The 11,865-nt window shown below is 41.1% G+C and overlaps 1 protein-coding gene across 2 annotated transcripts in view; it reads left to right on the top strand.

The window, feature by feature from the left end:
- Window positions 1-11,865, top strand: part of PCSK5 (proprotein convertase subtilisin/kexin type 5) — a 461,635-nt gene that overhangs the window by 618 nt on the left and 449,152 nt on the right. The gene's annotated exons all lie outside the window — the stretch shown is intronic.

Below are 11,865 nucleotides of genomic sequence, written 5' to 3'. Positions count from 1 at the left end.
GGCCAGGTAGAGCACCTCTGCTGGGGGTGGGGGGGCGGGGGGGGTGGACTGAAGCAGAGCAGTGAAAGGAAGAAGTTTGCCCGGCAGGTTTGGGGAGGGGAGTTTTGTTCCCGCTGTGGAGCGGCTGGCACGTCTCGTGGGGGGAGCCTGTCCGGGCGAAAGCGAGCGGCGGAGGAGACCTTTGAAACTTCCTACGGGGGGGAGCACCTCGGGGCGCCCCGGGCATTGTGACGTCACAGAGGGGGCGAGGGCGCGGAGCAAAGGTCGATTGTTCTTGGAGCGCCCCTGGCGCTGCTGTTTGTTCGCGATCAGGGCATGCGGGTGCCTGGGGGAAGCCAGGGCACAGCAACCAAGCCAGGTGAATCTCGGGCTCGCCGCGGGAAACCTGCCTCTTTCCTTCTCCTGCCCCCCCCCCCTTCCCAAATGGAGTTGAGGGGGGCAGTTTTGCCCCGGTCCAGAGAGTCTCTGTAGCCCCCCCCCCGGTACCCCATGGCTGTGGTTTATGAATCGGTGGGGGTGGAGTGGGCTTAGGGGAAGGGGGAGGAGTATGTGCTCTGTCCGCGCTAATCAGAGCATCTACCCCTCCCACAGCTTTCCCCACCTCCAAACTTCTCGGAGCATTTGTGCACTTCCCTACGGTGAACTTTGAGCTCAGTATCTTGACAGTCAGATCCTCCGGGTCCCGCCAAACCTGGCCGGTGCCGGGGTTGAAACATTTCCAGCCCCCATTTAGGGCCGGGTTAGCAGTAAGGGAGAGGTGACTGGGCTCGCCCTTTGGTGGCCCCAGGGTCCTGCCTGGTTGCGTTGGTGCGGATGCGGTTTGCAGCTTGCAGATGGGAGCATGCAGGAAGCACTAAGCTGGGGAAAGGAGGAAAAACTGAGGCTTAACAGAGGAACTGTGCCCTGGCTGCAAAAAGGGCATTCGGGGGCTGATGGGCAGCTTATGTTGAGATTCCCCTAGCAGAACCCCCATGTGCTCAGATCTAGATTTTAAAAGGCAGGGCACCTCCAGGACAATAACCTAAATGGTACAGCTTTGCAACCTACGGTCAGATTACTTGTCCAAAAAGGTTAGAATAAAGATATAAATGAGGGGAGGCACATCTTGAATTCAAGCAGATTGAACAGACTCTTCCTTGATCTATGCCTAATCAGCTAGGAAACACCTGGACCTTGGTGGATTCACAGATGTTTGGTTAGAAAACACCTGGCTAGAGATTGCAAGACACTCAGTGGGAAAATACTGTGATCCAGACGGGCAACTGAGGAAGCATTTGGTTCTCCCTGGTTCCAGTCACACTTAGAACATACCCTGCTGCTGTGCTTAGGCACCATTACTGTAGTGAGAAAATATTGTCACAAGGTCCCTTTTTCTGCCATATGCCCAGCTGTGTTATATCACACATTTCCTGGCATTTAGCCTGATAAAGTGTGAGACTTATGTGTAAAGCCTTGCAACCTAAATGCCAAAGAAAACCCGATACTCTTAGTGCGCTTTTTTGTGAATACAAAATGGGCAGCACTTTTTAATCATATGCATTAAAATGTTTAGTATACATAGCGTTTATGTATACATCGGATGCAAGAAATTCAAAAAAATACAGCTGTATTTACCCACAGCTCTTTTATGGCCATCAGATCAAAGAAAAGTAACACTCATCCAGTTGTTGTTTGTCATAAAGTTAGTTCACACATACTGTATCACGGGATTGAAAGTTTCAAACAAACCTCTCAACTGTACCTCATGGAGAGGGATGTTCTTTATTGTATGTCTTCATCTGATGTTAGTATACAATTATTTGCATACATTATTTACATCAGAAAAGCTGGAACATGATATTTTCATTATATGAAATGCAAGACGCAGGTAAATCTTTAATAAGGTAGAGTTCCTTTTTGAACTAATGATCACATATTTGAAGGTAAGGGTATTCCTGTTTAAGGGCCAAAACTGCAGGAGCAATGTTATATGTGCAAATTTTACTCACGTTTTAGGAGATTTGGCTCCAAATTGCCATTTATATGAAATGAATGAATCTGAAAGTAAAGTTTCCTGCACTATTGGGTTTCTTCTATGACCCTTATACTGCATCTTTTTTTCTGCCGTTATTGTTAAGGCCTCAGTAGTTTGAGACATACTGGGCTGTTCAGCTGCTGAAGTAGGTAGCTGTATTACATGTGAGGAAGGATTATCTTTATTTAGGTCCATTTGCCTTTCTAGCTAGAAAATTTCAGGGCCTGCACACCCAAACCTCCTTTTGGATTAAACAAGGAATGCAATGATCATTTATTATCTTATGTCAGGAAGGTGCCATGTTCACACTTTAATCATACATAAATTGCTGATCAAGCATACAGATAGGGAGAGGAGAAAATACAGAGCATATAAATAACAAACAACTGGAAAACGTATTAACAGAGCTAAAGATCAGAGGAGCGTATAAATGAAGAAGAAGGATATCAAGCATTATTTTCGAGCGCACATATGAAAGGAGTCAACATTAAGTATTATGCAGGTATGCAAGGAGAATGCAAATAAAGTGGAGGACTATGAGGCCATGACATTTGGTGTGTGCATGTGTGAGAGCATTAATGAGGACATGGGCATTGCTTCCCAGTTCTTTTCTGCTTTCCACTAACCTTTATACAGGAAAAGCAGACAGTACACATATATTGAAGACATCCAGGGAGATTACTGTATATATTTTGTATAAGAGTAATTGGCTCTACCAAACAGAGAGCACAGAGTATTCTGTGAGCTGCTGTACAGTAGTATGTTCTGAAACATTTTATGCATTTGATTTCTCAGACTTTTCTTTCATGGGTATATGCTGAGGTTCCTTTTGAGGACTGGCACTTTCCAGTTTCTGATCACTCCTAGCAAAGTCTTCTACAAATGGCATTTCTGTGTCAGAATGTTTATTAATGTGTCCCTGAGCATTTGCAAGGAGTCCATTCTTTTTTTTCTCTACACACAGTACTATATTCATGAGGTTGACCAAGTCACTATATCTACAGATACTTGACTCTTTAATTCTACATTCCCATGAAACACGCAGAACCACAGGGGGCCAGAGTGCATATAATAAAATTGACTATAAGTATATTATGGTACTTAGGAAAATGTAACAAAATATTTCTAATTTTTAGATGTGACGCAAGGCATGTAAGTTATCATACAGGTAACACAGGAAGATGTTACAGGGCATAGATAAAAACCCAATTAAAAAAAAAAAACTTGTGATGCCCAGGAAACAGGATTTGTCTGTAACAAGCAAGAGAAGAGAGAGCCCGGGATAGGGATTTGAAGAATCAGGGTGTTAATTGAACACAAAACAATGAAAGAAAATCTGGGGCATGGAAATAGTTTCTCCTATTTATTTTGAAAGTCAATGGAAAGTAGATGAAAGAACTCTTACACTTTTGCAATAGAGGGAAAAGACAGAACAGGATAAGAAAAGTTTAAAAGGGCGGGAAAAGGGTTACATTTCCTAGCCAATGACAGTATTAAGACACTGAAAGAGACAACCAGTTAGCTGTGTCTTTTGCCAATAACAGGACTTACTGACTTATTCTGCATTATGGCAGCCAAGACCTGATAGTTAAGAGTTTGGTTTTCCAGACAACATCTCTGCTAGGTGAGCTAAAAGGTGGTGATTAAGGCTGATTGTGTCAGTAGGAGCTGTTTATTTTGGCTTGAAGTTGCTCACTGCAAATGTTTAAAAAAAGCAGATCCCTAAATAATCTGAAATACACAAGAAACCAGGGCAGCATATAGGTTAATGCTACCTCGTGACACAGGCAAAAAGAGATAGTACTGCGCTTTTGGTTAATTGGAGATTTAAGAATTAAACTAGGAAAAATGTACAAGAGGCTAATTTTGGCTCCTTTCAATTTAGCAGTCTTGAAATTGATTTAATTCAGACCAGGTTTTGCCCCAAAAGATTACATTGTTCTGAATAATAATATTCAGAATTGATGTCTAATATGGACAGTGTTGCAATCCCTAGACTGCAAACTAGGGAGATCCTGACAATATTGATAAGTTTATATGAATGGAGAGGGAGTGTTTTGTTTGAAGATGCTGTTACCATCAGCTGGTCTATCCATTTTGACTGAGCAGAGATGAAAGAAAGAATGATGCAATGTGCAATAGGATGATGATGAGATTTAGCCAAGCAGAAAAATAATTTAGGGATAAAAGAATTTAAAAAGGCACAAGATATGGGTTTCATTTGCAGGGAAGTGGTTAAAGAGTTTAGAAAAGAGATGACAAGTGGTGTAAGGATAATGGGTTGGAAACTGTAAACTGAACTACAAACAACATACTAGGAAGAACTGGAAAACTTGCTTTACACTTTTGTGGTTTGATGGCTTTCTGGTCATACATGTAATTTAGCCCTTGGAAGTTTTTTATGTTGGTTTTTGTTATTGTTGGATATTTTGGGGAGGAAGGGGAAGGGGTCCTAATTAATAGTTTAAAAAATGCTTCTTGGAATATCAGTTTGTCTTTACTGTCTAGCTGGTGTCATAGCCATGTTCAGAACTGTAAGCAAATGATCAAGTACCTCCCAACCATATGACTCTGCTATCTTGTCAGAGGTAAATAGAGTTGGAGGTCCATGAAGGAGGTCTAGAAGCAACATGCTTTGCCATGCTGGTGAAGTTGAGACAACTTACTACCTGTAGCTCCTGGTCAGGGAGAAGTTGCAAAGGTTTGTATTAGGCTGTTGCTCATGAATCTCTTGTCTTAGTCTCTGGCTTGTAGATGCCAGAACACCCAAGCAAAGATTTTTCTATCACTTCTTCCTACTTCCTGTCTGGCAGCTGACCCTTCTTGGTCTGGGGGTTGGTTTAGAGGCCCCTCATAATGTGAGGCCCTAAACTGAAGCTTATGTAGTTTATGCCTAAATCCGGCACTGCTCACATGAGCTGTTTGTTTGCAGAGCCAGGAAGATGATATTGTATCAGTTCATGTTCAATCCTTGCTGGGAAGACTCTCTTCTCAAATATAATGGTTAGACATTTTTGTTGTTACAATGAAAGCAGAAATTCTGCGGGAATTGATGATGTAGGTCACTGTACTGATGGACACGAGTGGGCAGGCTGATTTTTCAAGCCATGATTATGCTTATCCACAAATGTTTGTTCAATACCTTTTCTGATGTGTAATGAGGAATCTTCTGTGGATAGTGTTGTAGATTTGGATCACATTCATTTGCACTGTAGAACCTGATGTAGCCTACATTTAATCAATGGGAATGTTTCCACTAACTTTAATTGGAATTGAATCAAGGCTACTGTGCATAAGTATTGACAGTGGGCCCAATATAAATGAATAACAACTCCATTAAAGCCAATGCAGAAGCTGTAGTGGAAAACTAGCATAAACAAGAGAAGAAGTCCCAACAATGTATTTGTTAGAGTGGGCTTTTACATGGGAGAAATACTTGAAGTGATAACTTAATTTCTTGAGTGTTGATTTTTTTTGGTATTTCAGGGTGATAAATGTGGGAGTGAGGAAATGGATTCTGGCCTAATCTGAATGGGCAGTCATGTGCTCCCTTTGTCGTAGGGTAATTCCTATCTGGCATAAAACTCGCTCCATGCCATTCCCTTCCAGTTGTTCCATGGTGTGGGCGTGTGCCAAGACAAACAGCACTGCAGTGGTGCTTTTCTGGAGTAATGGCCCCTGGGAGGCCCGTTACAAGTTGCTATAATGTAAAACAGCCTGAAGATTACTTGAAATTATGCACTAAGTGAACTAATCCTCAAAGGCCCCAGGGTGACTTACTTTGCTCTTGCCTTCCATTCTCCTCTTGTACAGGGCTGAGGATCTATTGCTAAATTTTGGAAAAGATTCATCAAAAGTTGCCTGTCTGGATGGAAGTTGTTGAAGTGTTTATTAAAAGCATATAGCATGTCTTGCATTTTATCTAATTGACAACAAGATTATAAATGTACTGCTATAGTAAAGGTTTCTTACTATTTGTGAAAGGAGAAGGAAGTGTTCTTTCAATAGTCATGAAAATTATAGTATACTGATGTGTCAGCTTACTTCCCAGAACTGTAATTACAGTTTCCTGCCTTGTCTAATTTCACAACAGTCTCTATAGATTAATAATTTGCTTTTGGGACCACAATCCATATGGCACCTAGCTCCTTACAAGTGCTCACAGTGAAGTTTTGTGCTCTTCTGGTCTATACTCACTCTTCTGTCATCTGAGTAAGGATGCTCAGTTTTACAAAATAGTGCATTAAGTTCTTAGATGAGGAGCTACCAATGAACACTGCCAGTTGCATAATGTTATTTGTTATGTTAGTCTTAACAGTGGGTGACAAGTGTTATGTAGAGTTGTGGTGGCAGCTGGGCAGAAGTTGCTGCTGGGCACAGGGGAAAAGTGGCCATCTCCCCATAGCCACTGCTGGGCCATTCTTGCTGTGGCCGCCAAGAGTCCATGCTTGGGATGACCTGTGGCTCCTCTCCACCACTGTCAGTATTGACACCAGTGCCACCTCTGGGGCATCCAGTGGTGCAGCAGTGGCAGTGAAGAGGAACCCCAGGGCAGTCTTGGCATGGGCTCTGGGTGGCTGCAGCAAAAAGGGCCTGGCAGCGGTGAGAGGGAGACAGCTGATTTTCCCTGATGCCCAGCAACAGCTTCTGCCTGGCCACCACTGCAGCTCATCATGGGCTGGCCAGTCCGAAGCAGGTGCTGGGCAGGCCAGGGGGTGTGGGGGCAGGTTGTACGCTCAGTTGCTGCTGGGTGCTAGTACCGGTGGCGAGGAAGAGCCACAGGGCATGCGAGATCCAGGCTGCTGTGGGGGGCAGAGGAAGTGCTGACCAGCCCGTGACAGCTCCTTAAAACTGTCTGTGTAGTTCATGAGTACAAATCATTGCCCATCCCTGGATTAGATGGAATGTGAAAAATGGCTGGTAGCAACTTTTCAGTCCTATTCCCTGTGAGTTACCAGGGAAAAAAACTGTTGCTTACTTACTAATATGTCACATGGACAGATGCAAAAAAGCAGGATGATAGACCTTAGAGCTAAGTACAGACACTAGTCCACAAGCCCCAGGCTGAATTAATTCAGTCTTCATTGATTTGTCTAAGCTGCATAGGTTGAACCAATAATCAAGTAAACATTCACTTCTGATTCTGAAAATGTAGCCTGCAAACACTTATACCAGGTAATTTCTGTCCCTATCCTAGATGCTCTGGAGTTGTGCTGTTTAACTGAGTTTAGAGGAGTATGCCTTGTGGAGCCTTACTTTATGCTTTGGAGAAACACTTTCAATCATTCAGGACCTGTAGGTCACAAAGTAGGAATGTGAGCACTTGTAAGGAGCTAGGTGCCATATGGATTGTGGTCCCAAAAGCAGATTATTAATCTATAGAGACTGTTGTGAAATTAGACAAGGCAGGAATCTGGTTTTACAACTTTTTGGAGTTAAACTACATATTGTATGATGATGCCTATAAAAAGCCCTTACTGAACTACACTTCTAAGAATAACAATTAACTGTAATCTTAACTTTCAAGTAGTGAAAGAGATGCAGGACCCACTCTACTAAAGCTGAAACCTGTGAGGAAATGGGCCTGATTATAGTGAAGGTGGAAGAAAACCTTGCTAAGGGAGCTCAGAGTGAATTGAGAAAATGGATATTGTATCCAGAGATGTGATACCTTTGACATAAAATAATGAACAACAATGATGATGTAGTTCATGGACTTTGGGACCTGCTAGGCAAGTGAATGCCAGATTAAGCTAATAAAGTACTAGGTCAAAAACACATATAGGTATCAAAGGAACACTAGACAGGTAGCGATCTCCTGGTGTAGTTATCTTTTTTGCAGGAAAGCACATTATTTAATCTTTTTAAAAAATGTATCTAGCTCCTTTTCTAATTAGAAAGTTGAGCATGTTAGCTGTAGATTCATATCAGGCCTGTAGGCCTCACTAAAGTACACTGGTGCTAATGGTATCCTCTAGCAACTATAGAAAAAAATTGGTTGAGCAGCAGGATGTTTAGTCCTGGTTGCCAAAGGTGGCTTCTGGCTTGTGGAGCTGAAGAGAGAAAACAACAACTCTGGCTACATCCTGAATCCTATGAGTGACATTAACAATATGAAAAGCTCTTTGGAATTGCAGTCAGTAGAGAATATCAGTCGAGATGGCATGAATCCTTGCCGGAATGGTTTGTTGTAGAAGTTGTTGTAGAGGCCATGCTGGTATGTAGCTGAGATGAAAAAGCACTTGCTGACCACTGCCACAGATTGATCACATTGCTAAAGAGTGAAAGAAAGAAAACATTTAGATTTGATACAATGAAAATGAGATTGACACTTTGGCTTTTCCTCACCTAGGATATCTGCTAACCCAGTTGTGCATTCAAATGCAGAGAAAGCTTGAATCCTTCTAAAAATGCCTAAAACCAAAAAAAAATGTGCAACACCATTTCACAAGAGCATTAACTTGCAAAATTTCTACCCCACCAGTGTGATATCTGCAAGTCCTTCTGATGAATTACAGAAAAGGGTCCTGTCTGGAAATGGTATTTGCAACATGACAGATCAATTGAATTAGCAAAAGAAGCTGTCACCAGATACCAAGTACTGTACTTAAGGACATAATGATGTGAATGAGGATGTTTCAATTCACTGCAATGCAAATGAGACAGAACTAGGTGGAACTTGCTATAGGAAAAACAGCTTTTCTATCAAGCTTGCTTCTACTTAAACATCAAGGGTGTGCAGATGGTATGAAGGAATGTTTTCATGTTGTATTTTCATGGAGAGTTTCATTCAGTGACTGCATAATAGAAATGTGGACAGTGTTCTGATTTAGACCACGTGCATACAGAAAACCCTACTACTCTTACTGTCTTCAGCGAGCCAGATGCTAACACATTTGAAGAAATATAATCTGAAGTTATATTATAAAAAGGGAGCAAAATATGAGACCGATTTCTTGTCTAGAGTAACACTTGCTCAGATACATGCCAGTTTGTAACACCAAATCATAAGACATTTTCAGGATAAACAAAGGTAGTGTTTACTAAAGGACTTTAACAAGGCTGATTTCTTTTGTGACTGAATCAGCATTTAGCCCAGAAAGAACAACATGCCCAGCAAGATTAACTACTGCAGGCACTGAAAGCAACAGGTCTGCGTGGGTGGCCAAATGTAGAAGAGATTTCTGACAACAGTGAAGGTTAGCTTACAAAGCAGAATCATGGATGTACTGAAGTTGGTTTACCCATATTATGAGACCGGAGGCATTAGGAAGAATTTCTGTTAGCCACCTAGGCACAGAACCTTGGATGTACTAGAGTTGCTTTACCCATAAGACCTGAGACAATTGGAAAAATTCCTGCAAGCCACCTAGGTAGACAAGGTCATTTGGGTAAACAGGGTATCTTTTATTAGATCAACTGAATAGCTGGAAAAATTGTTCTTTGCAAATTTTCAGGCACAAGCACCCTTCTTCAGTCATAGGGAGAGCCTGCTGGTCTTCTCTCTAGGGTCTGAATAGAAGTGTAAGAAGCCAGTCTGCAAAATGCAGGTCTATGAAAATGCAAATACATGGCAGGGAAGATCAGAGGGGATAGGAGTTAATAGGTGGGAGACAACAGAACCATCACCATTCCTGGATCTTACACCTGCACCTCCAGAATGTAATATATCTCATACAGTGCACTAAATGCTCAGATGGAAACTACATAGGAGAAGCCAAACAACTGTACACCAGAATGAATGTACACCAAAAATCCATAGAAGACAAAAAATACTCAATTACCTGTGGGTACACATTTCTCACAAGATAACCACTCTCTCTCCAATCTCTCAGTTCTAATCCTCAAAGGGAATTTACAAAACACCTTTTGTAGATGAGCCTACGAACTTCATAAATCTACTGACTACAAAAAATCATGGACTAAATATAGACATTGGGTTTATGGCACTATATAACCTGCCAGCCATCTGATAGTCCCAGGTGACTTTTCTATATTTTCTCAGCTGTATTTTATCACCTATCAACGTTCCCATGTTCTGTTGTTCACACTGCCCCTTGCCTTCCCCCTCCCACCTGTCTCGTATCTATTAACCCCTATCCCCTCTGATCTTTCCTGCCATGCATTTGCATTTTCACAGACCTACATTTTGCAGACTGGCTTACGCTTCTGTTCGGACCCTAGAGAGAAGACCAGCAGACTTTCCTTATGGCTGAAGAAGGCTTGCAAAAACATTTTTTCCAACTATTCAATTGGTCTAATGAAAAGGATCATATTTACCCAAATATTCTTGTCTGCCTATGTCCTTAGGCAAATACAGCTCCAGCCAACACCTGCTAGCCATCTAGGAAGCAGAATTCATGGTAGAGGTCATATCTTTTATTAGACCAACTAGATTTTTGCAAAAAAAAATCTTTAATTGCAAGCTTTTGGGCACAATCACCCTTCTTCAGGTGTAGGAGAAAAGATTGTAAAAGTTCTCTTGGGTAGAAATGAAAGTTCATATTTCATAGGAGAGCTGAAGGTGTGGTAAAATCCCCTGTTTGGAACAGTTTGTTTTATATACAGACTAGGTTCAGAGAAGAGTTGGAATAGTCTGTTTACCTCAAAGTTGTTTGGTAGTAAGCAGGATGTAGTCAGATTATAACATATGGTAGTACCCTGAGTTTGAGTAGGGATTTCTCCTATGTGCTGTAGTCTTCATATTTGTCAGGATTAACCATTTGATGTTAGTAAAATGGGAAACTGAGAAGCATATATAGTTACTAAACAAGCTGATCTGTAGTTGTGCTGGTAAAAGCTGAGACATAAGAATACTATTAACCAAAATTTACCCTCTGCTACTGTATCAGAACATAGTACCTAAATAGTGTTGGATTTCCATTTGTAAATACTGGCAACTGCTCTGATCCTGCTAACATCTACATGTAAATGTATTTATGCTCATGAAAAGAACTACTCATGAACCCAAAGTTACTTAGGTATATATGCATCTGCATGATTAGACCTTTTAATCATTAGATTATAAGAAGCGTAGGCATATCATGCTGTGATAGGTTCAGACTACTCATAAGCTTTTTCATTTATTTTTTCACTAATGCTATGTTCAGCTACATACTTTATTGGAACAAATGTGTATCAAAACAGGAATTCCATTATTACCTACACTGTTCACCTTCTCTCCTTCTCAAAATGAGAAGCATATGAAGTCTACATCAATTATGGTACATTTTATAAATAATTTGTAAAACTTGATTTATCATCAGCAGGATTATATAGTTTATACTTTAGTAGATAAAAATGCTTTTGTTGTCATGGGGTTCTTCATTTTGTTTAATTTTTTGTTAAGTAAAAGCAACCTTGGAATTTACACTTAAAAAAAATAAAAGACAGAATTTTTTTTATTTGCCAGCAGTGAATAATCTCAGTCAAATATGTTAAAAAACTAGACGCGTTGCTGGAAATTAGTTAAACCCATTGTTACATTTGCACATTCTCATTTAAATTGTAATAAAAAAGACTGCTGCCTTTGTGCAGCAATGGTTGTTCTTAAGAACTTGTCTTAAAAATCTGACGATGACCTGCAGTTTTAGCTGTTTAGTTTAATCAGGAATAGCAGGTAGCTTCCTAAAATAAAAAAACAGATCAAATTATTAATTTTACTGGGTTATGCTTCCATTGTGTATTGACATAACAACCTACAGTACTTCAGAAAATATCACTGTAAAAAACACAAGATATATGTGCCTCCCCTACCAATTGTAGTCCAATCCCTTAGCAGTAGATGGGCCTAATCCAATTAAGGCACATGTCCCCCCAGTGACCAGTGAGCGACTGGGGGGGGGGGGGCC

Source organism: Gavialis gangeticus, unplaced genomic scaffold, assembly GCF_001723915.1.
Source record: "Gavialis gangeticus isolate Ggan-Ray unplaced genomic scaffold, GavGan_comp1, whole genome shotgun sequence".
NCBI lineage: Eukaryota > Metazoa > Chordata > Crocodylia > Gavialidae > Gavialis > Gavialis gangeticus.
This window is presented reverse-complemented; position numbering and strand designations above follow the sequence as displayed.